Source organism: Equus quagga, chromosome 3, assembly GCF_021613505.1.
Source record: "Equus quagga isolate Etosha38 chromosome 3, UCLA_HA_Equagga_1.0, whole genome shotgun sequence".
Lineage (NCBI taxonomy): Eukaryota > Metazoa > Chordata > Mammalia > Perissodactyla > Equidae > Equus > Equus quagga.
The window spans coordinates 20,123,166-20,146,174 of NC_060269.1; the positions used below are offsets into that span (position 1 = coordinate 20,123,166).

Here is a 23,009-nt window from a genome sequence, read left to right on the forward strand (position 1 = left end):
AGGAGAGAGAAATGTTCCCAGAGATACCTTCACCTGCTCGTTGTGGGAGGACACCTGGAAAGACACCTGCAGCATAACAAGATCTTTGTGACCACCAACATGGGTCAGCCTCTTCCGCAGGTCCGTACTCAGGCATTTTATCCACGGGTGCCACCTACTTCAGTTATACTTAAATGAATACTTAAATAAACACTCATGCTGGGATAGAGACCACCCCAAAGTTGAGGAGGGCCTTTCTCTTATAACAGAGGCTTGTAATACTCCCTCCTGAGAAAATCTGTTTTCCATGTTTTTGAGAAGGAAATACGTGTGTATCATCACGACTTTGGAGGAAAATGACTTCTGATAAAGAGGAGTCCTTCCATGCGGTTTAGCATTGCTGGCGTGGTGTAGGTAGCACAAAGAGCTTGGGCCTTGGAGTCAGATGACCCTGTACAAAACCCCAAGATCTGAGTCTGCACCTCGTTGAGTGTGTTTGTGGGCGAATCAGTTAACCTCTTTGGGTCTTAATTTCCATATCTGCAAGGCTGGAGAATAATATCTACTTCACAGTGCTATGCAATAACCCTGCTCTGTGTAGACTTGCTTTTAGTTAGTCATAAAGTCGTCAGCTTCTATGCAACATCAAATAAGAAATAGTCTTTGAAAACTTGTATTTGAAACTCTGTTTTTTGTGTGAGGAAGATTGGCCCTGAGCTAACATCTGTGCCAATCTTCCTCTATTTTATGTGGGATGCTGCCACAGTGCGGCTTGACGAAAGGTGCTAGGTTGCACCTGGGATCTGGGCCTGCAAACCCCGGGTTGCTGAAGCAGAGTACGCAGACTTACCCACTGTGCCACTGGGCCAGCCCCTTGGAACTCTATTTAAGGATGCTGTGGAGGAAGGTGTTTGTCCATCAATGGAGATTGTTCTTCTCCATTGAAGAAATTCTTATCTGGTCTTAATACCAAGAATAGTTTCTCTTCTCTTGCTGTGCTTATGGGCTTGGTAATTTGTATAACTGACTGGTTTTCCTTCTTTGAACTAGCTGCTAGAAAGCCTGGAACCAAATGTGTGCTCCATCAGCATCAAAGGTGTACACATGGCATGCGTTTTTGACCTCATACATGGCTCCATTTACACACTCACTATTTTTTTTTAATTTGCTCTCACTTTTCATTTATGTTATGTTTTAAGTACTTCTCTAAGCTACTTTTTAGCCTTTCTGAAAAGAGGATTAAAAAAAATAAATTCATTACTAAGTAAAGGAGCAAACATTTAAAGCAGTTTTCACAGTGCCTGCCCAATAGTAGGTACAGAACATAAAAGTTAGTTTTATATCTTCCTTGTAAACAAGTCTAATTATCCTTTGTGGATTAAAGTTGGTCCCTCATGGATTATATTAGAAAGAGCATGGTAAAATGGTTCTCACCATAGACAAATTTCCCAAACTGGAAAGGTGTTAACTGCATTAGGTACTGGTAGGTATAACTCTAAAACAAGCTGAGAGCCCAGATGGTCCAATCGCTGCATGGAATTCTCTATAAATAAGCCTCGCTGAGGCCCAAAATAATTTAAAAGTGATTTCAATCTTTACTTGAGTCTCTCAAAGCACTTTAAAGGGGAACTTGTTCTTATCCACCAACCACATATCATAAAATCTTTCTTCTTTCCTTTTTTAATTCTCTTTCACTCACTACCTCCCAACATATCCACAGACAACTGGATTTACCCCCTTGTGCCCCTCTCCCCCCAGGTCTTTATCCTGTAGATACTGGCCAAGCTTCTCTGGTTAGAGTTTTTTTCACAGCTCTCTGGACTCCTTTCCCACTACCCATTCCCTGATTCTGTATTATAAAAGATTTATGAACTAGGCTGACAAAGACAATTCTTCTGCTTGCGGGTGGGTTGGGGAATTCTCACATGTTAATAAATCTTCTCTGTCATCTAGGAAATAAAGAGTGATTAATGCTGTGTGGTAGAAGAGAAGAGAAGTCTGGAATGTGGCCTTACCTCAGGAATATACTCAGGTATGTTGGCACAAAGGTCAGAGCTTTGTTCTTTTGTTCCTGCCTTTACCCAGGCTTCTCTTGCCCCAGGATAAGGGACTTTTTGGCCTCTGTAACCTGGGAGTAGAGTCTCAATGCCCTTGTGATGGAAGGGGCTGAAGGTATTAGTGCAGGGTTGGGGGTAATGACTGGGGGGAGCAAATGATCCCTCCTACTTTAGGTTTCCTGTAGACTGTATGGGAATGGCCACCCAAGCTTGTCCTCTAAGGAGAAAGGACACAGTCTCAGATTCATTATACCCAATTTGCTAATGGAAAACGGAAGCATCCACACACTAGTTAGTTATTTTCTTCCTCCGAGAAATCCAGTGAATAGTATGTCAATTTATCGCAAGCCTATATGCTTATGTATTTATTACATCAGTTTTAGGGAAACTGATCCAGTGTCTGATCTAAGGATCACATTTGAAGAGAAGCAGAATGAGAGCTGGGCAAAGTTGGAAAATGGAGCCACAGAAATATTGACCCAGTACCACCAGGTTAATTAATTAATATGATCATTTTGAATCAAACTGATGGGCCCCCCTCCATCTTAGATCATATTCTTTTCTTCAATGAATATTTATTGAGTCCCTACTTGCCAATTCTGCTAAGTGCTAAGAACATTAGGATGATAAGGCACCAGGCCGTGCCCTCCAGGAGCTATAGTAAAGATAGTAAGGGAGACAGATGTAAAAAGGATAATTGGAACACAACACGTTCAGTGCCATATTGAGGTATAAACACAATGTCACGGGAAATCAGAAGAGGGAGAGACTCACTTGACCTGGGTGAGTCAGGGATGAGGGAACACTGGAGCTGGGATTTAAGGATAAGGAAGCATTTGCTCATTTGCTGGGGTTATATTTACCGGATTTTAGTTTGATCGCACTACCTTATAAATATTAGAAAACATCTAAACATCTTCTGGCCAAATATGGTCTTAGCATTTGGTCTGTTGGTTCTGCAATTAGTGACAGACCATAATAGTATCCCTGGAATGTTCTGAGCAGAAGAATTTAAAAGATGTCTTACATAGTCAGAGACAAACCACATCCTTGGGGCTTAGCAGATGAATGCTCTGGTACTTTGTTAATGAGGTTTATGGGAGACTTTCACTTGGGCGACCCGATATTTACTTCCTGTGGCAAGAACACCATGTAGAATGTATGCTGACCAGGAAAGATGGTCATTCTGAAGCGTGAATGTAGACGCTCTAGGTCTGGGCTGGCTGAATAGACAGAAGCTGCTATTGCTGGGGGTGTTGGGAATGACTTGGACTCTGCACGAACAGCTGAGGTTCCCTTCAAGCAGAAATAAGGCGGTTGGATTACAGCTTGAAACTGGAGGTCTTGCTTGACACTTGCATCAGAATCACTGCCAGGAAGGGCAGCATGGCAGCACCTTCTCTCTGTGGCCTTCCTTAGCGCTCCAATACATTTCTTTCCGTTCTTTGGAAATAAACTCTGATTTAGGGCTTTGTATTCCTTTCTTAGTGTTTGTTATAAAAGTGACCATTACATACAAGGTTTTAGTGACTAAAGCAGTTGGAGGCCACAGCCAGGCCGACAGCTTTAGGAGAGAGTTTATTTTCAATTTTTTTTCCTTCCCGTCTGGCTTCAGCTTTAAATTAGATTGTAATAATCATAACAAAGTTCTCCCTGCCCTTTGTTGAAAGCACATTGCAGAACTGAAATCTTTCTAGGACTTTATTTATGACAGAATCTCACACCATTTTGGAGCTAGCATTTTATGGATCTCTGTTTTCTATAACATTTCAGAAACCATGGTTCAAAACAATATGAATTCTCTGGAGTGCTAGCAAGATCTTTAGGAAAAGCAGACTTTTTTCCTCCCTATTGTCTGCATTGATGTGGCTCTCATTGTGTTAATACTGGAATACACAGTAAAGTAGGTTGGTTAAGACATTGGTTCTGGAGCCTTATTATCTGGGTATATTTCCCAGCCTAGTCATTCACTAGCTCTGTGACCTTAGACATCTTACTAAATATTTCTGTGCTGCAGTTTTCTCAGCTGTGAAGAGAGAAGAGTGGAAGTACCAACCTCAAAGGATGGTTGGGAGGATTCAACACGTTGAATACTTAAAGCATTTAGAACAATTCTTTGTAGCAACAAGTGCTTAACAAATGTTAGCTGTTATTAGCTCAGAAGTTTGTGAAGTTACATAACATAATTGATGAAATTGAATGGTCTAGTAGTCATAATTCCACTTTGGTTGGTCTGTGTGGACATGCTTGCTAATGGTATGGTCAGAGGATTTTAAACTCTACACAACTAAACTCAATTGATAGCTATTTCAGAGTTATAATTTCCTAGAGACAGTAAGAATCAGAGCAGCTTAGAGCGTTGGTTTGTTCAATCTGAGCTGTTAAGAGCATTGCGTTTGAAGTCAGAAAGCTTAGTCAAAGAGCAGTCCTGTTACTCATATAGCCTTTTGGTGGTTTGGTTCCCTCATCTATAAAATGGAGATAATTCTTCACAAGATTGTTGTAAGGACCATGAATATAAATGTTTGGAACACATACCAAATACTCAAAACAATTGTAGAGTGGAGGGGAGGAGGGACTGATTGTTTGTGGGTCAGGTCTATTTATTTATGTTTCGTTCCCTGGTAACAAGTGATAGAGATGGGAATTTGCTCAGGGTGGTAGGTGTCCAACAGCAAAGGGGAAACACTCAGTCCTTTTAAACTTCAAGAATGTTGAGGGAAACTACAAAACTAAGAAGGGCAAATGGCAATTTGTTGCTGTCAGTGTTATAAACATAAGTGTGAGGTTGGATAGTTTAGTTATTGAGTCATTCTGGATCTGTCCCATCTTGTTCAGGAATTCCACTTGCATAAGATGGGGCAACATCAGCCCAGAAAATAAGATGAAGAACCTAGTCTTTCTTTTTACTACTGGAAATAGTGACCACGGCTATGCTGTCCCAGGGTTTATTCATTGTTATGAGGTTCTCAAACTTTAGTGGGTGTAAAAGTCGAGTGGGGAGCTTGTTTAAAGGGTAACTTCCAGCCTCATCCACAAAAATCCAGTAGGTTGTCTGTGGCCCAGGAATCTGCTTGTTTTCAGGCTTTCTCAGCTTCTGATGCAGGTCGTTAGAAGACCACACCTTGAGAAAGATGACTGCAGTGAGACTGGGAGGAGTAAATTCCTCTGCAGAAGGCAGATGCCCTGTCCGCTGGCCTTTTCCCCAGCATGATGATTTGCTTCCAAAAAGGCAGAAGCAAAAAAGCTAGTTTTGTTTTGTTTTGAGCCAAAGTACTATTTAATAACCCATGTTAATTGTTTCTCACGACACAGCATGGAAGACAATATTAATTCCATTTGACGTAAGAGGAATCAGGGACACAAGGAAGATTTCTTTAGGGGTGCAGTGTGGTTTGGCGCAAGCATGAATTATGGGCAAACATTACACAGGTCCTTCAATTTGTCCCCAGCCATCTGGGTATTGCTAAACACATCTGTTCTTTCTCCTGGAGAGGATGCTTCAGTGCTGCCACATGATTTAAATTATGTCAAGAGAGGAGGTTCCATTTGTCCACTTCTCTGGTTCACAGGGATGGCTCGGGGGAGCCTTGGTTTGACGTGATTGGCATTCATTCAGGGCCCGGGTACTTAACTCTGAATTTTGATTTGGGCATTTGCCAGGCATGATATTCTGCCAGGGCCTTCCCAGTCTGTTCCCTGCTGTTTTGCTCCTGAAGATTTATAGCTAATGAAGGGATAAAGAAAGGTCATGGAGAGAGGCGGCAGCATGTGGTGGTGACTCATGGTCTGGGCCTGGTGTGGAGCCAGTTTGGGTGGAACGCTCGACTAGCTGCTGTGCTTGTTTTCATGTGGCTCTCTGCCATGGCCCTGCAGGAAGCAGTTTCTCGCCTGTTGCTGGTCAGGGGGAAGGCCCAGTCATTCTCTCCATCCCTGCTGTTATGGACTCAAAAGCCTCGTGGCCATTTGACAAAGAATCCCACAGAGTGGGGGCTCAGGAGTTCAAGAGACAGTAGGCTAGGCCAGTCCTGGGAAGGGTTAGGTCTTAGAGACCAGGCACAGCCACCAGCTAGGGGCACATTGACAGCAGGGAAGGGAGAAGCCAATACTGGCAGGGCAGGGTTTCTCAACCTTGGCGCTATTGACATTTGGACCAGATAATTCTTTGTTGTAGGCGGCTGTGCTGTGCATTGTAGGACAGTTAGCAGCATCCCTGGCTTCTACCCACTAGATGTCAGTAGCACACTCTCATGGCTCCCCCTGGCCCCCCAGTTAATGCAACCAGCAAAATCTCTAGACATTGCCAAATGTCCCCTGGAGGCAAAATCACCCCTGGAAACCACTGTGGTATGGCTGAGTCCCAGGCTTGTGGCCAATGTTAAGAAGATCCATCCCCCATCAGGTTTTCCTCATCCTTTTTCATCATTGTCATTATCATTGCTAAAATTTATTGAGCACTTACCATGTGGTAGGCATTCTATTTTGCATCCATTATCTCATTTAATCCACACAATAACCCTAGTATGAAGAAACGCTTATTGTTCCCGTTTTATGGATAAGAAGCTGAAGTTTATAAAAATAACTTGCCCAAGGTCACACAGCTGGTATTTGGGACTCAAGCACAGGTGTAGATGCCTCTTCCTCACCCTGTTGCTTGCTATATGTAGTGGAGCCATAATATGGAGTCTGTCAGAAAAGTTGAGATGCAGGACAAAAGCTGGCACGCAACATAAGGGGGCTGCCAGCTGGAGACAGGAGCTACACTTCAGGGCCAGAATTCAGGAGTATAGCTGTAAAACTTTTGGAGATAATTAAGGCCTTAGATGAACTCGAATACCAGGTAGGCATTTCTGATAGAGATCTAATTACTAGAAATGGGATGCAGGTCAGGGCTTGGTCACAGGTAAACCTCTACTGAAGTCCAGCTGTTGTCTCCTATCTGTTCATGACAACTGACCCTGAGATATGACATGATGTGAGCCCAAATGTGCCTTTTCATTTCACATACTGTCCATTGGACTGTGGTCTCCTACCCCAACCTCTATTCCTTCCTTAGGGACCAGTGCTTCTCCTGCCTGAATTCCTTCTGCTTCCACTTGTCCCGAGCTCCCTAGGTTGGGGACATGGCTATTGAAATGACTGGACAATGTGAGGTTACCGGTTACCTCTGGCACACTAAAGACCCTGTAACATGACAACCGAAGCTGGTGTGATCTCCAGCGTGTGTCCAATACTTGTAGTTTGTGGGAACGGATGATTCTGAATTGAATGCCAATAGTCAGAGCCAATCCTGGGATGGTTTGTTTGGCAGCAGCTGCATTTTTTAAAGGAAGGGTCAGGGTTTCTGATATTGTGGGTTCCTCAATGTCAAGGACACCAGATAGAAGTGAGGAGGATGTCACTTGAAACCAAAGTGAGCCTCTCCAATGGGCCTTTTAAGGACATTTTCCTATTCGTGGGACAGAAGAGATTTCAGAGTGCACGGTTGTTTTGTAGTCTGCCTGATACCTAGAACCAAATGGCCTTCGCTTTGAAAATGGCATTATCAGATAGCACTAGCTTCAATTACATGGACGTCTCCTCCATCCACATCCAATTAATTAGCACTTCAACTCACGTGCCCTGTGAAAAATGGGAATACCCTTGCAAAAGGGAAAATTCCAACTGAGTTGCACAAGGCCTACCTGGGACCAGCAATAGTTTGAGGGCTTCTGCTGCTCACATGCCTGGGAGGTACTGATGTCCTGCTGAGGCTCCTCAGTGCCTTAAAATGTATCTTTAACAGTCACTGCACAGGCTTCAGCATTCCTGGCAAGGCCTTGAAATCGTCTTTGTGATTCCCCTGTGTTCTGAAGTATCTTTGCCCTTCCCTGGGGGCCTTGCCCTTTCTAGAGGATATTGTAGTTGCTACTTCCTAGTTCCATGAGGTGTCATTTGAGGGAAAATCATAAAACAGCAAGGCTGCTCATTGGAAATTTTTTGCTTTTACTCACACTGTTATTTTTAACATATCTTTTAAATATTAAAAAATAATACACGTTTATTGCAACAAATTAGAAAATACAAACAAACAAAGAAAAGGAAAGGAAAATTACCTTGTAATCTCACAACCAGATATAGTTTTTGTGTTAACAGTTTGGTTATATCCTTGTGTTTTTGTTTTGCTTTTAACAAAGGGGGGTCGGTTTAGAAGTAGTTGCCGTAAGACGTGTGGCGTATTCTTAAGAGAATATTCAAAATGATGCTTAAATAAATCTTTGTATTTCTTGGAGAATAGGTCCTGATAGTTTTCAAAGTTATACATGGTTTTGGAAATCTAATAAGAAATGCTATATTTTTCTCCTTTCTGATAAAGAATATATCTACAAGAGATTCTGTGTGTGTGTGCGCGTATGTAAATGGACTGTCTGTGCTCCTGAAAAAGAAATTCTGTTGCTGGATTTGCTGACTCACTGCCAAGCCCTGCTAGAGGCAGGGAGCAGATTCTGAGTTATTCAAGCCAAACATTTGGCCCTCATGGTTTATTGGCCACTGTGACAGACTTCTCCTCACACTTCACCTCCTCATGTCTTCCTCATTGGCACGTGGACGTATCTGGCATTTTGTTCATTTTGCCTCCTCATCTCCTATTTCTTTCAGTTACTCGTTAGCATTTCCCAAATGCTAAACCAGCACCACCCCAACTCCCTAATGCGCAATGTTAGAAATACCCAGACACTTCCTTCCTGAGGTCACTGCAGGAATTCGCCGTCTCCTTCTAAGACCTTTTTTGTTCATGTGTGTGCCTTCTCAGGGCTCCTAAGCTGTAATGAGGAGTCCTCAGAGGAGGGAGCTTTACTCACTCTCCTTTGCCCACAGTCGTTCCCGGAGTGGCTGCTTCCCTTCCTAGCCCAAAGTGCGATCAGGGCATACAACTGACATCGAGTTGTCACATCCTGAGGTGGATAGACTTGGTGAGATGACAGAGAGGAACTGTATGACTTCACTGGCTAATTCCTCACCATACTGGGTAAAAGAGAACTTTGTACAGACTTGCATGACCAGTAATGCTGTCACTGGGAGAATGCATTCTAGGATCATAATTTTAAAAAGTTAAAAAAAGAAGTGTTTAGCTCTAGTTGGCAAAGACCTGGACACAGGGAACGATACAGTAGCCTGCCTTAAAGCATCACGAGGGATGAAGGAGACTGGGATGGCAAGGACTTCATATGAAGAACTCGTTTTCCAGCTCCATGGCATTTTCCCCCCTTCTGTAGTCAGTTTTTTGGTTTGCTGTTTGAAAAGTTTGGAAAGGATTCTAAGCTAAAAAGAAGCTAACAATAATTACTTTCTAGGTTAGAATAATTGCTATTCCAAACACTGATCACCTAGTCACTCATTTAAACCTTATAAAAATCCCATAGGAGGATCGATCACTCGTGTTTTACAGATTTGGAAAGAGCACAGATTTTAAGAAACCTGCCCAAGGTCACACAGCTGGTCAGCCACAGAACCAGTATTCAGGCTGGGAGTCTGGCTTCAGAGACCACACTCTACTCTGCTTCCTCTTTTAATAAATCAAGTGATAGGACTCTGAATTCTACTTAGAGCTCTTCTGATAATTTTCTGTGTTATCTCAGGCAAGTCATGTCACCTCCTTGGGCCTTAGTTTCTTCATTTAGCTAAAAAATTCAGTGATCTTATAGATAACATTTATGTCATTCCCTTCCCCAACCCCTGCAATTCTAGGATGCAGCTAGAGAGAGAAATGCAATTTGCCTCAAAGACAAATCTGGACTAGGCTTTGCATCTAGCTCTTCTTCTGGTCTTGGTTCGGCTTTCTCTGCAGGAGAGAACTGCTCTTCTACAGCAGGTCTCTGTTATAAGCAGAGACAATTCCCTTGGGGCAGCAGGTCTCATTGGGCCAAGCCAACCTAGTGATAAAGAGGAGTTCATTCTAACTTTCACAAGAAAAGATTTAAGAGAGGGCAATCCACTGAAATGGAGACATTCTTCAATTAGGAAATGCACCATTCCATGTTTCTAAGAAAACTTTTTACCCCATGGAGCACAGACATTTTAAAAGGAGAGACAATATGGTTCTGAAGACAAAGCACTAAATTGAATGAGGGAAATGCCTTTTTCCCGTTGATTTGGCACATGTTCCTAGCAAGTCATTTGGCCATTTTAGGCTTCTGTTTCTTTGGTGAAGTTGCTGTGATAAGGCCTGACGAATCACCTGCAAAACTCTTTGGAAATATTGACTTCTGATGATCTCATTCAACCCGGGGAAGTGAGGTTTCTCAGCATCTCAAGTCTGTAAGTCTGCAGGGGTCCTGCAGCCCTGGCCCCTAGTGGTTGAGCAGTGCTTCCGTATCCATGTGATGTTCTGAGCTGACTCCAGCAGTGCGAGGATCTGGGTGTACAGAGTGCCAGCTCCAGGTAGGAAGGCTGCTATTGACTTGAGCAACAGGTATACCCCACAGGTAGTGGGGTCAACTGAGATTGAGCTCTTTGTGAAAATGGCAATAACAAACATGGAGGATGAGACAATGGTGTTGATTTTGTGGTGACTCACCATCACCAATAAAATAACTTACTTCATGAGATACTGCATACAAAACTATGCTTATATTTGTGAAACTAGTTCTGTTCTAGATATTACAATATACTTCAGACCAACTTTCTAATTCTTTATCTCCCAAAGCAAAATCCATCCCTTTCTCCCTTTTCCCATGAATAGGTCAACATTAGCCACAGTCATGTTTTAGTCTTTAGAAAAAAAAAATATTTTAGCCTAAATTTCTTCTTCCATTCTTTTACAATGTCTTTATTTTCTGGCTTTTGTTCCCTGCATTCCACAACTCACTCTTGTCTTTGCTTCTGACCTTTATGGGAACGCCTCAAGACTCAATTTCCATTAAGTGAGATCTTATTCCATAAATGTCTAGGCAATGTGCCTAGGAGGAGAGCAAACCTTTGCCCTGACATCGGAGAAGCTGAGCACAGATATGGTGCTGAGGTGGAGGAGCAGGGGATTATGCTCGAAGGGAAGATTGGAGTCATATTGAGAAAAGTTCCCTATGTCACATTGAGGAGGTTAGATTTTAAGCTGTGAACAGCAAGAGTTCACAGAAGCTTTATATAAATATCACACACACACACACACTTGGATTTAGGCATCTTTTTTAATAAGGTTTAGTTTATAGTTCAACACAAACATTTGACGATTTTGTGTTAGACTCTGCAGTAGGTAGTTGGGGTACAAAGATGGGTAAAACATAGTTCTTGCTTTCAAGGATGAGTCAGAACTATATCAGGACAAATAATAATGTAGGAGGAGTTCAGATTAAATGCTTAGCTTTCATGTTAATAGAAGTTTTTAGGCAGCAGAAGGACAATTTTTAAAATTTAAATAAAATAGCTCTGTTGTTGGAGTGGAGGGTAAACTAGAGAATAGAAATTGGCGAAGTGTTAACTGTAAATTTCCATTCAGCGTTGGTTGTCTTCATTGTTATGATGTTTTCCTGTCAATTTTGGTCCTTTTGACATGTGAAACCTGGTATTCCACACTTTGGGAAATCCTACCCAATGGATTTCTTTCTAGGATTCAGTAGCTAACACTCACTTGGACAGAAAAAACAAAATGATAATATCAAGAGAAGAAGTCAATTGGTGCATGGCCAGATTTGCTTTACATACCAAGAATTCTTTCCTGTTTCCAAATGTTCTGGGTAGATGTAGATTATTTGGAGATTGTCCAGCTAAGACTTCTTATAAATAAAAAATGTTGCTATAATTAAAATCTTTCAGGCCCCACTTACCTTTTTCCAATAATTCACTTGTGATTTATACTTGGAGACATATATAATATCAAATTACCTAAGTGGGGAGGAGGAGGAAGGGAAAGAAAACTAAGCCCTGTTGTAAGGATCAGTTGTCAGAATACTGCTGACTTCATAAACCACTCAGGCTTTTTTTCCAGGCAACACTTGATGTATTTATAGCCTTGTAATTTGGTTACCTATCACTTAGCTTAAATGTGAGTCACCCATGAAATATATGCACAGAGACCAGATGTACTAATTACAAAGGTAGAGTGCATGTGGGAGGGCCCTGTTAAGACCCTTGTTTAACAACAGTGGCAAATTGTGGGGAAAGGATCATTTATCATTAAATGACATTAAGACTCAAATGTCAGAACTTTCTGAGTCTGGCTTTAGAGGGCCATTCAGCCTTGCTCCTGTCAAGCTGGGCTCCCTATCTTGGAGTCACAGTTTTCCGGTGTGATGCGGTGTGTTTGTTTCATGGAGCAGGGGTGGGCCCCTGGAGGAGGATAGTGGCGGGAAGGATGGTAAGGGAGGCTATAGGCGAGGGAAGAGCTATTTGAGTGGAGTCGTTTGTAGTTAACTTAATTTTGCTTCCAAAGTGACGTTATGACATAGCCATGAGAAATTACTTTTTATTTATTTATTTTTAAGCCTTCACATTATTCTTGTCCTGGAACAATTTCCCATTCCAGGTTCTATCTGGTGAAATCTTGTCCATCTCTCAAAATCCATTTAACAAGTGACTCAGGTCTTACGTTTTCTTGCAATCGTATACTACCGTATTAAATTCAAACTGAAGGTGTCATATTTAGAAGTAAGAAAAACTTAAAGTTAAAAGTGAACACATTGTCCTGTATTAAACAAAGGTATATTTAAGGTTATTTCCTTGATTATTTCTAAAACTTTCTTCTGTGGACTTGTAAAATTATGGTTTCCACCTAGCCTTATGAGGAATGAATTAGCTACTCTCAGGACAGATGGCATACTTTCCTCCCACTATGCTTGTCCTTACGCCAAAAAAAAAAAAAAAAAACGAACCAGATGTTAGGGAATTTTCTTAAGCAAAGTTATGTATTCAAGAGCCAGCTAGACCTGGAAAATTAATTCACTCTTCTCTGAATTTGAATGCAGTGTTTTCTCTCTCAACTTAACTGAGTGGTCCATTTCAGCTATGGAGACCTACCTTCAAGATGTTTTGGCAGCAAAGAAACTCAAAGACAGATTAATCACTAAATTACAAACAGTGAGCCACAGTATTTAAAAGCAAGCTCAACACAAAATAATGTTTTCATGCTGTTTAAAAGACTCACTCCAAGCATCCTTTTGGAGGTTGCGTGGCTGTTAAATACACCTAACAGGTAGGGAGAGAAAATTACCCCTTGGTGCTGGGATACTTTTTTGTGGAGCTACAGTCATACCTGGGCACAGGAAGGATGAAGTCCCTGCCACCAGTGCTGAATGTGGTTGCTGGCAGGTTTTGGTAACTGATTCAGAGCTGCTGGTGGTCACTGGGAGACATCTAGAATTATGGCCAATGCCTGACTTCAAGGCTCTTGGATTGGAAAGACTCAGCCACATGCACTCAAATAAATCATCCTCCTCCCGAATTCCTTCATTGTACACACAAAAACTTCATTCGAAACTGAAACAAAGATGGCATTCATTCGTTCATTCAAGAGATAATTGCTGAATGGGTATTACATTCTGTGTACTGCGTGAGGTGGAAAGAAATAAGATATATTTCTATCAACCTCCTATCCTATCCAAGCTAGTGTGGATGAGTTGTTCTTGGTGAGCTTATACGAAGTCCTAGAGATTAATAGCAGCTTTTTCTAAACTGCTCGTGTATCATTTTAAAAACAATTTTTAAAAAAATGTAAGTAATCTATGAAAGTGGCTTAAGAAAGTAAATAGTGTGGAAGGGCTTATACTGAAAAGTATTATTACTCTGTCACTCTCCTCACTTCTCAGAAGTCCCTACATTTAACCATTTCTGTGTTTAGTTCTTTTGGCAGTAACCTCCATATCTCTAAAAACATGCTTACTATGAATTCTTGATTCATCTGCTGTAGACACTTTGTATTGATATCCTGCTATGGTAGGTGGGAATTTAGCTCATTCGCCACCCCCATTTTTCTTTCTCTTTGTTATGCTTGGCTTAGCGATGAGGATACATTCTGAGACATGCATTGTTAGGCGATTTTGTCATTGTGTGAACTTCGTAGAGTGCACTTACACAAACCTAGATGGTGTAGAGTACTACACACCTAGGCTGTATGGCACTAATCTGATGGGACCACCAGTGTATATGCAGTCCATTGTTGACCGAAACATTGTCATGTGGTACATGACTGTATGATTATATCACTATTTTTAGTTCTTCTAAGGTTGCTTTTGTGTCTCAAAATAATGTTCTTAAACCTCTCTCAATCAATCAGCTATTGACATAATCTCTTGACCATTCACTTTGTAAGTGATATCCCCACCCTCTGTCTTTTTTTTTTGAGTACACCTCCTTCAACTTCTAGCTCCTCTCAGCTATAATTTGCTTTCACAGTGTCAAGGTTGATAATATTTACACTGTTCTGTAACATAATTATTTATGTTAAAAAGTCATTTAAAGTGATCCATTGTAGGGTTTTCTGAGGACTTATGTCAAGCTCAGTAGATCATCATTTCCGGAAAAAGCCCTTCTTTGAAAATTGTGGCAGTATTCTGTTTTCAGTATTCTGGTCTTCCTCCTGCAAACTGTAGTTCCTCAAAGGTTGTTGATAATGATTCTGAGCTCAAACCTACAGGTCCTTCCAGTACCTTGCATTACAATGTATCTAGCTTACAGTTTTGACTTAGTTTAACTCAACTGTGATCTTTTAATATCTTCTCACCCAATCTTGTTAGCCCTCATTTTCCTCCCTTTTTGTTTGGCCTTCCACACTGGAGGCCATCCTTGATGCAGGAGAGTGAGCCACCTTCCTTTACCATGTTCTACCATCCGTAGACACTGTGCCAGCTTCCTGGGGCTACCTCTTCCCTCCCTTATTTCTTTTCTAAACAGAACTTTAAACATCCCTCATGCCAGTCTGCAGTTCTTTCCTGATGAAAGTGAAAGCTCGGGTGAATTATGTGTCAGTAATAAGAAATTTAGCTTTGGGTTATTTATCTTGCTGAATTCACACCACAACAATAATAACACTATTTTTAAAAAGTACTTTTTTTTTTGAGGAAGATTAGCCCTGAACTAAAATCCACTGCCAATCCTCCTTTTTTTTTTTTTGCTGGGGAAGATTGACCATGAGCTAACATCCATGCCCATCTTCTTCTACTTTATATGTGGCATGCCTGCCACAGCATGGTTTTATAAGTCATGCATAGGTCCCCACATGGAATCCAAGCTGGCGAACCCTGGGCAACCAAAGCGGAGTGCAGAACTTAACTACTACGTCACCAGGCTGGCCCATTAAAAAAGTACTTTTTGATGTACAAAGTACTTTTCCTATATCATATCAATTAAACCTCACAACTCGAATTCAGAGAGGTCAAATAACTTGATTAAGATCATAGCTAATGTGTGATAAACCAGCCCAGCAACTCAGATCCAGGACCCTCTTCCCTTCCACTCTAACATGCTGCTGGTACAAGTTCTTACCCTTGGGAAATTTTTATGAGTAACCTAAATATATGTGGCTATAATATGAACTGTTTTTATCCCAATTTTATTGAGATATAATTGACATGTTGTGTAAGTTTAAGGTGTACAATGTATTGATTTGTTACACTTATATATTGTATAGCAATTACCACGTGGTCTTAGCTGACACCTGCATCCCGTCGCATAATTATCATTTCTTTTTTGTGCCGAGAACACTTAAGATCTACTGTCTTAGCAACTTTTAAGTATGTGATATAGCATTACCAGCTATAATCACCATGCTGTACATTATATCTCCAGAACATGTCAATCTTATGACTGGAAGTTTGTATTCTTTGACCAATATCTCCCATTTCCCCTACTCCCAGCACCTTGGTAATCATCGCTCTACTCTCTGTTTCTCTGATGAACTGATTTTTTTTCAGGATGAACTGAATTTTAATCTCAGTGAATAAAAAAAAGGATACTCAATCACTCTAAAATAAAGGATTATTTCAAAATAGTATGTTGATCTCATGCAGTATTAAGGTCATAGGGACCTGAAGATAAAACATTGAAAGAGACTGACAAGTTTCAGATGAGGCTTAAATCACGTGACCACACTTCTCATATCCAAGTGGGGTGTGTGTGTGTGTGTGTGTGTGTGTGTGTGTGCATGTCTGTGTTGGGCTGACATGATAGGCCCCTGATTGTCCCTTCTTCCACTCCTATCCAACGTGCTGAAACCTTTTCAACCCAAAGTATAAAACTACAGTGAATAATGTAAAATTGCAAATCTAGATGTTCACAGCTTTTGTAAGCTTCTGGAGGACATATCAAAACATTTCTATCTCTCTTCTGCTCTTGAATCACCCACACGGCACCTTATCTCAACCCTGTCTTCAGTGATGTGTTCTTTCTTGGGCTGAGCTCTGAGGTCCAGGTCTGTGGACCTAAAATGGACTAGATGACTGAGATGAAGGTGCAGGAGTCAGTATTAGAGATGTGGTCAGGACTGAGGTTGAGCAGTTACAAGGGAAATGGCTAATAGGTGGAAAGATGCCAAGGCAAGTCCAGGAACAGGTAAGCTTGGAAAGCAGAGAGGCCCTCATGCTGGAGGTAGAGGAAAAGTCCTGATCTAAGAGTTCCACAAACCGACTGAAATCAAACAGTCTCTTTTATCAGGAGACTGTACATTTACACCTCTAATGCCACTCCCCCCAAAGACCCTTTTTATTCTAAAGGACTAGGGTCTTTAGTTGGTTTGGTCATCCAGTAAGAGAGATGACTGTTTTGTGCAGACCTGCTTGACACCCCATTTGTGGATAATGTTGTGCCTCCAGATGGGTTTGCATATCTTTCGAGAGTTCAGGTTTTCATTTCACCTTAATTTGGAGTAAGTAGATTACCTGGGATTCTTGTGCTTCTCGTCATTGTAGTTTTCCTCCTCAGGAATTCTATGTTCCTGGACTGGAATGGGCTTGGGCCAAGGCCAGAGACTTGGCTTTGACAAGCTTGAATCTTATCCTCAGAGAAAATGTGACCTGCCTTGGTACTCATTTCTGGGGGGACCTGAATCAACATGTTTTAAGTCATAATTGGCTTTGTAGGCTCCAGAAACAAGACTTGACCTGTTTTTTGAAATTAGGATGTTTTTCAGGTCATACCTGATGAAGAAAACATTAGAACTATGCTTACCAATGTAGAAATTAGTTCAGACCGAATGTTGATTGATAGATTCGTTCATTCCATTCAACAGATATTTATTGAATGCCTAGTACTATAAACTGAGAAAATAAGAAATAATACGGTATTATCTCTTCCTTCAGGGTGCCCATAGGAATTGTGGAGGCTGTGAATAGAAAGTGTGTTGAGTACTATGGCTGGTTTGCTTTGCATTAGAGAATTTCAGCACAGCTCTGCAAACAAAGCTCTTTACATCCAATATTGTCCTCTAAACAGGTTTTTTTTTTTTTTTTCATTAATGACCAATCCGATATGTTGGCTAAATGTAGGTTTGTTCATTTAGGAGAAACATTTCAATGCATGCAACTGTTTTGATCTATTACTGTGTGTCCTTCATGCCCAAAGAGACTAAAAGGAATTGGCCTGTGTGTCCCACACTCGCGTAGAAGCACCACAGATACTGCATATTAAGTTCAAAGTGTCAAAGAGAAAATTTTCAGTTTAGAATTTAATCAGCACACCTTTATTTCTGCTGGAAGAGCTAAATATGTATGATATTGTGCACCTTTAGATCCCCCCCTTTCTGAAAACAAAAACTCTACTCCTTATTAATTAGCATGATAATTTTTTCAAAGGTGACCAGGAAATTGTCTTAGGTTAACTCCTGTTTAATGTGGTTTTCTGAATGAATATTTGTTTTGACATGTGAGATTCTGCCCATTTTTATTAGAAGCCCAAATGAGAATTTAATGTGTGTGTGCGTGTTTGTGTGTGTGTGTCTAGTGGTGGTAGTGATGGTGGGAGCACCAATTATGTTCCAATGCATCAGTATAACTCACTATTTTTAGTCATTATTATTCACTTGGTTCCTCTTACAATATGAATAGAAGGAGAAAAACATTTATAGATTACTTAAAACATTTTACCAGAAGAAAGGGAACAAATTAGCCACTTGAATCACTAGCTTTGCAGAGGAGAATGAGCAGAAGATATATTTAATCTTTCATCAAAGACTTTATTTGAAATTACTAATATACAGTTCCACTCAGAACAGTGCTGAATGAGTTATTAGAACATTTAAACAAGATCATCATTGTTTTTATTAGCAGCATTATTCCTTACTCCTTTTGTTAGAAAAACACCCTGCAGTGTGTGCAGATCTGTTTAATTGCAATGCTTTTACATTTTCCCTCAAATGTAGTTGACTTATTTTATAAATATTTCAAGTACATAATTGCTATTTTGCTTTAATGAAAATCACAAATGTATTTAGATCATCTAAGGGGTTAGAATCCATTTGCTCCTCTGTCAGGTTTATAGGAGAGATAAGTATGACTTGTTGACTTTGTAAACTATGATCCCGGGGGAGGGTCTCTCACCTTCATGACCCCTCTTTGTACATTTTCAGCATGAAAGACTAAGGGATGTAGTGACAGCAATGGCATCAGACAGACTTGGGCTCAAAGCTCAGTTCTTTCACTTACTAGTTGGGGGACCTTGGACAAGTTCTTTACCTTCTTTCAGCCTCTGGAATGTTTTTTAGGATTTATTGAGAATAATAATACCAAACTTGCCATAATGATATAAAGATAAAAAGATAATATTAAGCACCTAACAGAGGGCCAGGCAAATAGTAAGTATTCGTTAAATGTCAATTTCTTTCCTTGTTCTCTGTGTTTTATTGAGAGAAGAGGCTTGCTAAGGTTCTGATCTCAGTCAGCAGAGATCCATGTGCTTTTCCTTATTATTGAGGTTAAGAACCCTGATTTAATCCAGGACCATTCCTTCTGTATGTTGTGCTGAGAAGCGTATCTTTATCCTCATCCATCCTTGTCTTTGTGGTTCAACAGTGATCACAATAGCAAATGTGAAGATGCAGTGCTTATCTGGAACAGGAAAAGTGAATCAGATGTAGAATCCAGGGCATGGCTAAAGATGCTGGGAAGTTTGCATGAGGTGGACTCTCCGGGAATCCAGAAAAGCAGATGTCTTTGCAAGGATGTGGCATTGGGGGTGGGGTGGAAGCTGAGGAAAAACAAGGGTGGGGAGGTGGGCGGGGGTGTTGTCCTTTTTCTTGGGGCAGAAGAAGCCATGTGCATCTGCAAATAATCCATCCCATAGCCAGTGATTGCTATTTGCTCCTAGAAAAAATCTGGGAAATAATCCACATTCTTGTCACTTCACCCTGCAATGCTCTGCCAACACAATGCTCACTGACACTTTGAAATGAAATGGGTTGTTTCAATTAATGGCATAGTCAGGTGATTTCCCATACAGGCATATCTTTCTTAAGGCCTTGTGCTGTTGAAGATAACTTGCAAGCATAAGCTCATGTGGCTTTCATGTGCTGCTGTCCTGCTGTGGGCACAGAAGTAAACTTGTCTTGAATGCATGGCCTTGAAAATGTGGGATGTCCAGTGCTTTCCCTGGTATTGCTGCCCAGAGAATGAGTGGAATTTACTTAACTTTATTGTTATTTGTCCCATATGCTACTTCCATGGGCCAATTTTCAACCTGTCCTACAGGTGTAATGGAAACTGAGGCAGCGGGGCCAAATTGACTGTCCATCAGTCATTTCTGAGGTCTGGAGAAACCAAAGGCCAACGTGGGAATTTTTAGCCATTCCAGAGTGAGCTTGTAAGATCACCAGGCCTTCCTGGGAGTGGAAGCCTTTTCTATACCTCTCACGGAGCCCAGAGCAACATCTCAACTACAAAATAGTTGCTCCATAATTACTTTTTGGATGAATGAAAGTTTCTTTGGGACAACTCTTTTAATGTTTGCCACTTAGACTTGTGGACAGCTGTGTTTTTTGTTGTCATCATTGTCAATACTATCATTATAATTGTCATCAGTAGGAAACATCTATCAAGTACTACCCAAGATGTGGTGTAAAGAAAAATTAGAGAGACAACCTAAGTAGAGTTTTTGATGGCAGGGTACAAGTCTTAATGGACTTCTTATTCCTAGAGCCTAGCACAGTGCTGGACATAGTAGAGGTACATTAGGTTGTTGAACGATACCTGAAAGTGTGAATGTGTGATAAGAACAGCTTGGTGAAAAGCTGCGGTAGCTGAAGAGCAACTTTTCCATTCCCATTTTTCTCTCTTTTTATCAAACCACCTCCCTAGCACCTCCCACCCCACACCTGAGAGAACTCTGTTTTTCTTTAGTTTGGGAAAAGAGTGTCTATTGCATCTCAGTGCTGTTACTTGGATCTGTTAAGGTGAGCACAGAATGTAGCACTGCTGTAACATTAGGATCTTGGCTGCCTTGAAATATACAGAGAGAAGAATTCTTTCGAATACTAGAAATAGATCAATATCCTGCTCCTGTTCTTTCTCTGTGCCCAGAACACCCACTGAAGTCAGGAGGAGCTGCGGGTGTGTGGAACAGTGGAATGGGGGCCTTTGTCTGTTAATTTGAGTTTTATTCTGTCATTTCTCTCCATAAGGGGATTCTGAAAAATGAATGCATTTATCAGGCTATTAATAACCATATTTCTCCCCTAATCATTATGATTAAGTCGTTGATACTGCCAGGTGCCTGCAGCTTCCATCACACAGCTCTGAACAATTTTGCTTTACCGTTTGACTACATGGAGATGCTCTGACTGACTGTGCCAGAGGAGTTGCTGCTGATCTTTCCTTCTCTTGTCAGTCGATTTAAATTCATACTGAAAACAAAGAGTAAAGTTTAAAATAATATTCTAAATCATAAAAGTCATTCTTCAGTTAAGGAACAATAAGTCAGCTTTCCTTTTATTAGACTGTTCCCAACGAAGATTTTATGGTCAAAATGTCACAGCTGGTTTTTACCACATTTTCTCTTCTTCCATCCTGAGTGTCTCATGATCCAGTCATTCAGTGCAGACTGCTGTCCGGAACCCTTTATTCTCCCCATTGTATTTCCTGCAAAAATGTCCTACATCTCCACGGATTAGCAGCCCCCTCCCCTCCAATACTCCAGGTTATACTTAGCAGAACCAGATAGCAGATCAGAGTACAGGCCCTGGAGAGAGCCTGCCTAGTTTTGAGGCCCAGCTCTGTCATTTACTAGCTCTGTGAACTAGGCAATCGGACAACCTCACTAAGCCTTTGTCTCTTCATGTGAAAATTAGAGTTATAATAGTACCTACCTCTTGGGATGGTGATGAAGATTAAAACTTTCCTGGCACATTAAAAGCGCTCATTACGAGCCGGCCCCATTGCGTAGTGTTTAAGTTTGTGGGTTCCGCTTTGGTGGCCTAGGGTTCACAGGCTCAAATCCTGGGCGCAGATCTATGCATACCACTTATCAAGCCATGCTGTGGTAGACGTCCCACATATAAAATAGAGGAAGATGGGCTTGGATGTTAGCTCAGGGCCAATCTTCCTCAGCAAAAAGAGGAGGATTGGTGGTGGATGTTAGCTCAGGGATAATCCTCCTCCTCCTCCTCAAAAAAACCCCCCACTCATTACATGGTAGTTTTATTATTATGAGAAAGAGAAAAGCAGTCCCTAACGTCTAGGAGCTAGACTGGCACAGAGAGGTCTCGGTGCTCTCCTGTTGAACATAAGCAATTCCACAAAATGTCAACATCAGGCAGGGCCACTCTGTGATCATGGAGGGTTCAGGAAAAAAAACCCCAACAAAACAAGACCACTGTGTAACCATGTTTGGACACAGACAAAATAGGGACATTGTCCAATCCACAAACGTGACCAAACATTTCTTTATTCTGGCTCATATGAGTGACTGCTGACTCTTTACGAATTATAGTGTTTGCTTGGCTCTAGCCTTCCCTCTTTCTTGATAAGACTTATTAAGACACTCAGTTATAGAAGTACTCCCACTTCCTGATAGCACCCAATCCAGAGCAAATCTCGCTTCCTTCAATCCTCCCCCAAATCACCTAACAGAGCCCAAAGTCTATAATAAGTCCTTTTTCACACTTTCTTACAGAACACCCCATGGTTTCTCACTACGTGTGTTCTCCCTTACTGCAGCATGCAATAATCCCAATTTATTCAACTACAGATGTGTTTCTGGTGGCCTCTGGCTGGAGGGCATTGACAATTATTATTATTTTTTGATAACCACAAGTCACAGGATTTAAGTGCATATAGCATAGAGCAGTGGGAAGGACACTTGGGGACCTTGGACAAATCATTTAATGTCTCTGTTAGCTGTCCCATCTGTTAAAATTAGGGGATTGGGCTCATGAATTCTATTCTTTCTCCAGCACCAACATGCTATGAGTATGTGTCAGACACTTACCAACATTAGGAGTGCCATGGAACAAAAATAGTTAACATGGAAATGTTGTCAAACTTCCGATCTTTCCTAGCCTGCCAAAGAGAATCCCGTAAATACCAACCCAATTTCTCCTGTCCTCCCGCCTCTTTATGGAAAAGCCTTGTCTTTCTGGGAGATGGGCTAGTATGATGACAGTAGAGGGAGGAGAAGATGGAAAGAAAACCACACAGGCTGGGGGTGGAGGAGGAGGTTTTCTGGGGATCACAGAGGGTGGCAGAGACATTAAAACATCAGAAGGAAGTAGATGAAAGGAAGCAGAGAAAAGAGGAAAGTACTGTGTAAATCATGTATCTGGATACTCTTTATTGCCTTTTAAGAAGAAACAAATAAATAATAGGATTGATTATTAAATTATTCGGGTTGTTACATTGTGCTTCCTGAAGAGAGTGCTAATCAAAAACTGAACCACGTGGGCCTCTGAGTTTATTAGGATTTCAGGAATACATTTCTTCTGTAGTCAGAGAACCCACACAGAGGGGGCCCTTTCTCCTGGAGGGCTTGCCATTTTAGAGTCAGTAAAGGAAAGAATAAGCATCTTTCCTGAACGTTTCC

At 41.2% G+C, this 23,009-nt stretch overlaps 2 long non-coding RNA genes across 2 annotated transcripts in view; one reads left to right on the forward strand and one right to left on the reverse strand.

Annotated features, from left to right (window-relative positions):
- LOC124237380 (uncharacterized) overlaps positions 1-23,009 on the forward strand; it is a 23,590-nt gene continuing 581 nt past the window's right edge. Inside the window, exons 1-2 of the long non-coding RNA XR_006887993.1 lie at positions 1-120; positions 1,933-2,011. This is a non-coding gene — a long non-coding RNA (uncharacterized LOC124237380). The remainder of the gene's footprint in view (positions 121-1,932; positions 2,012-23,009) is intronic.
- The window catches only part of LOC124237381 (uncharacterized), an 18,394-nt gene continuing 16,141 nt past the window's right edge, over positions 20,757-23,009 (reverse strand). The window contains exon 3 of the long non-coding RNA XR_006887994.1: positions 20,757-20,835. This is a non-coding gene — a long non-coding RNA (uncharacterized LOC124237381). The remainder of the gene's footprint in view (positions 20,836-23,009) is intronic.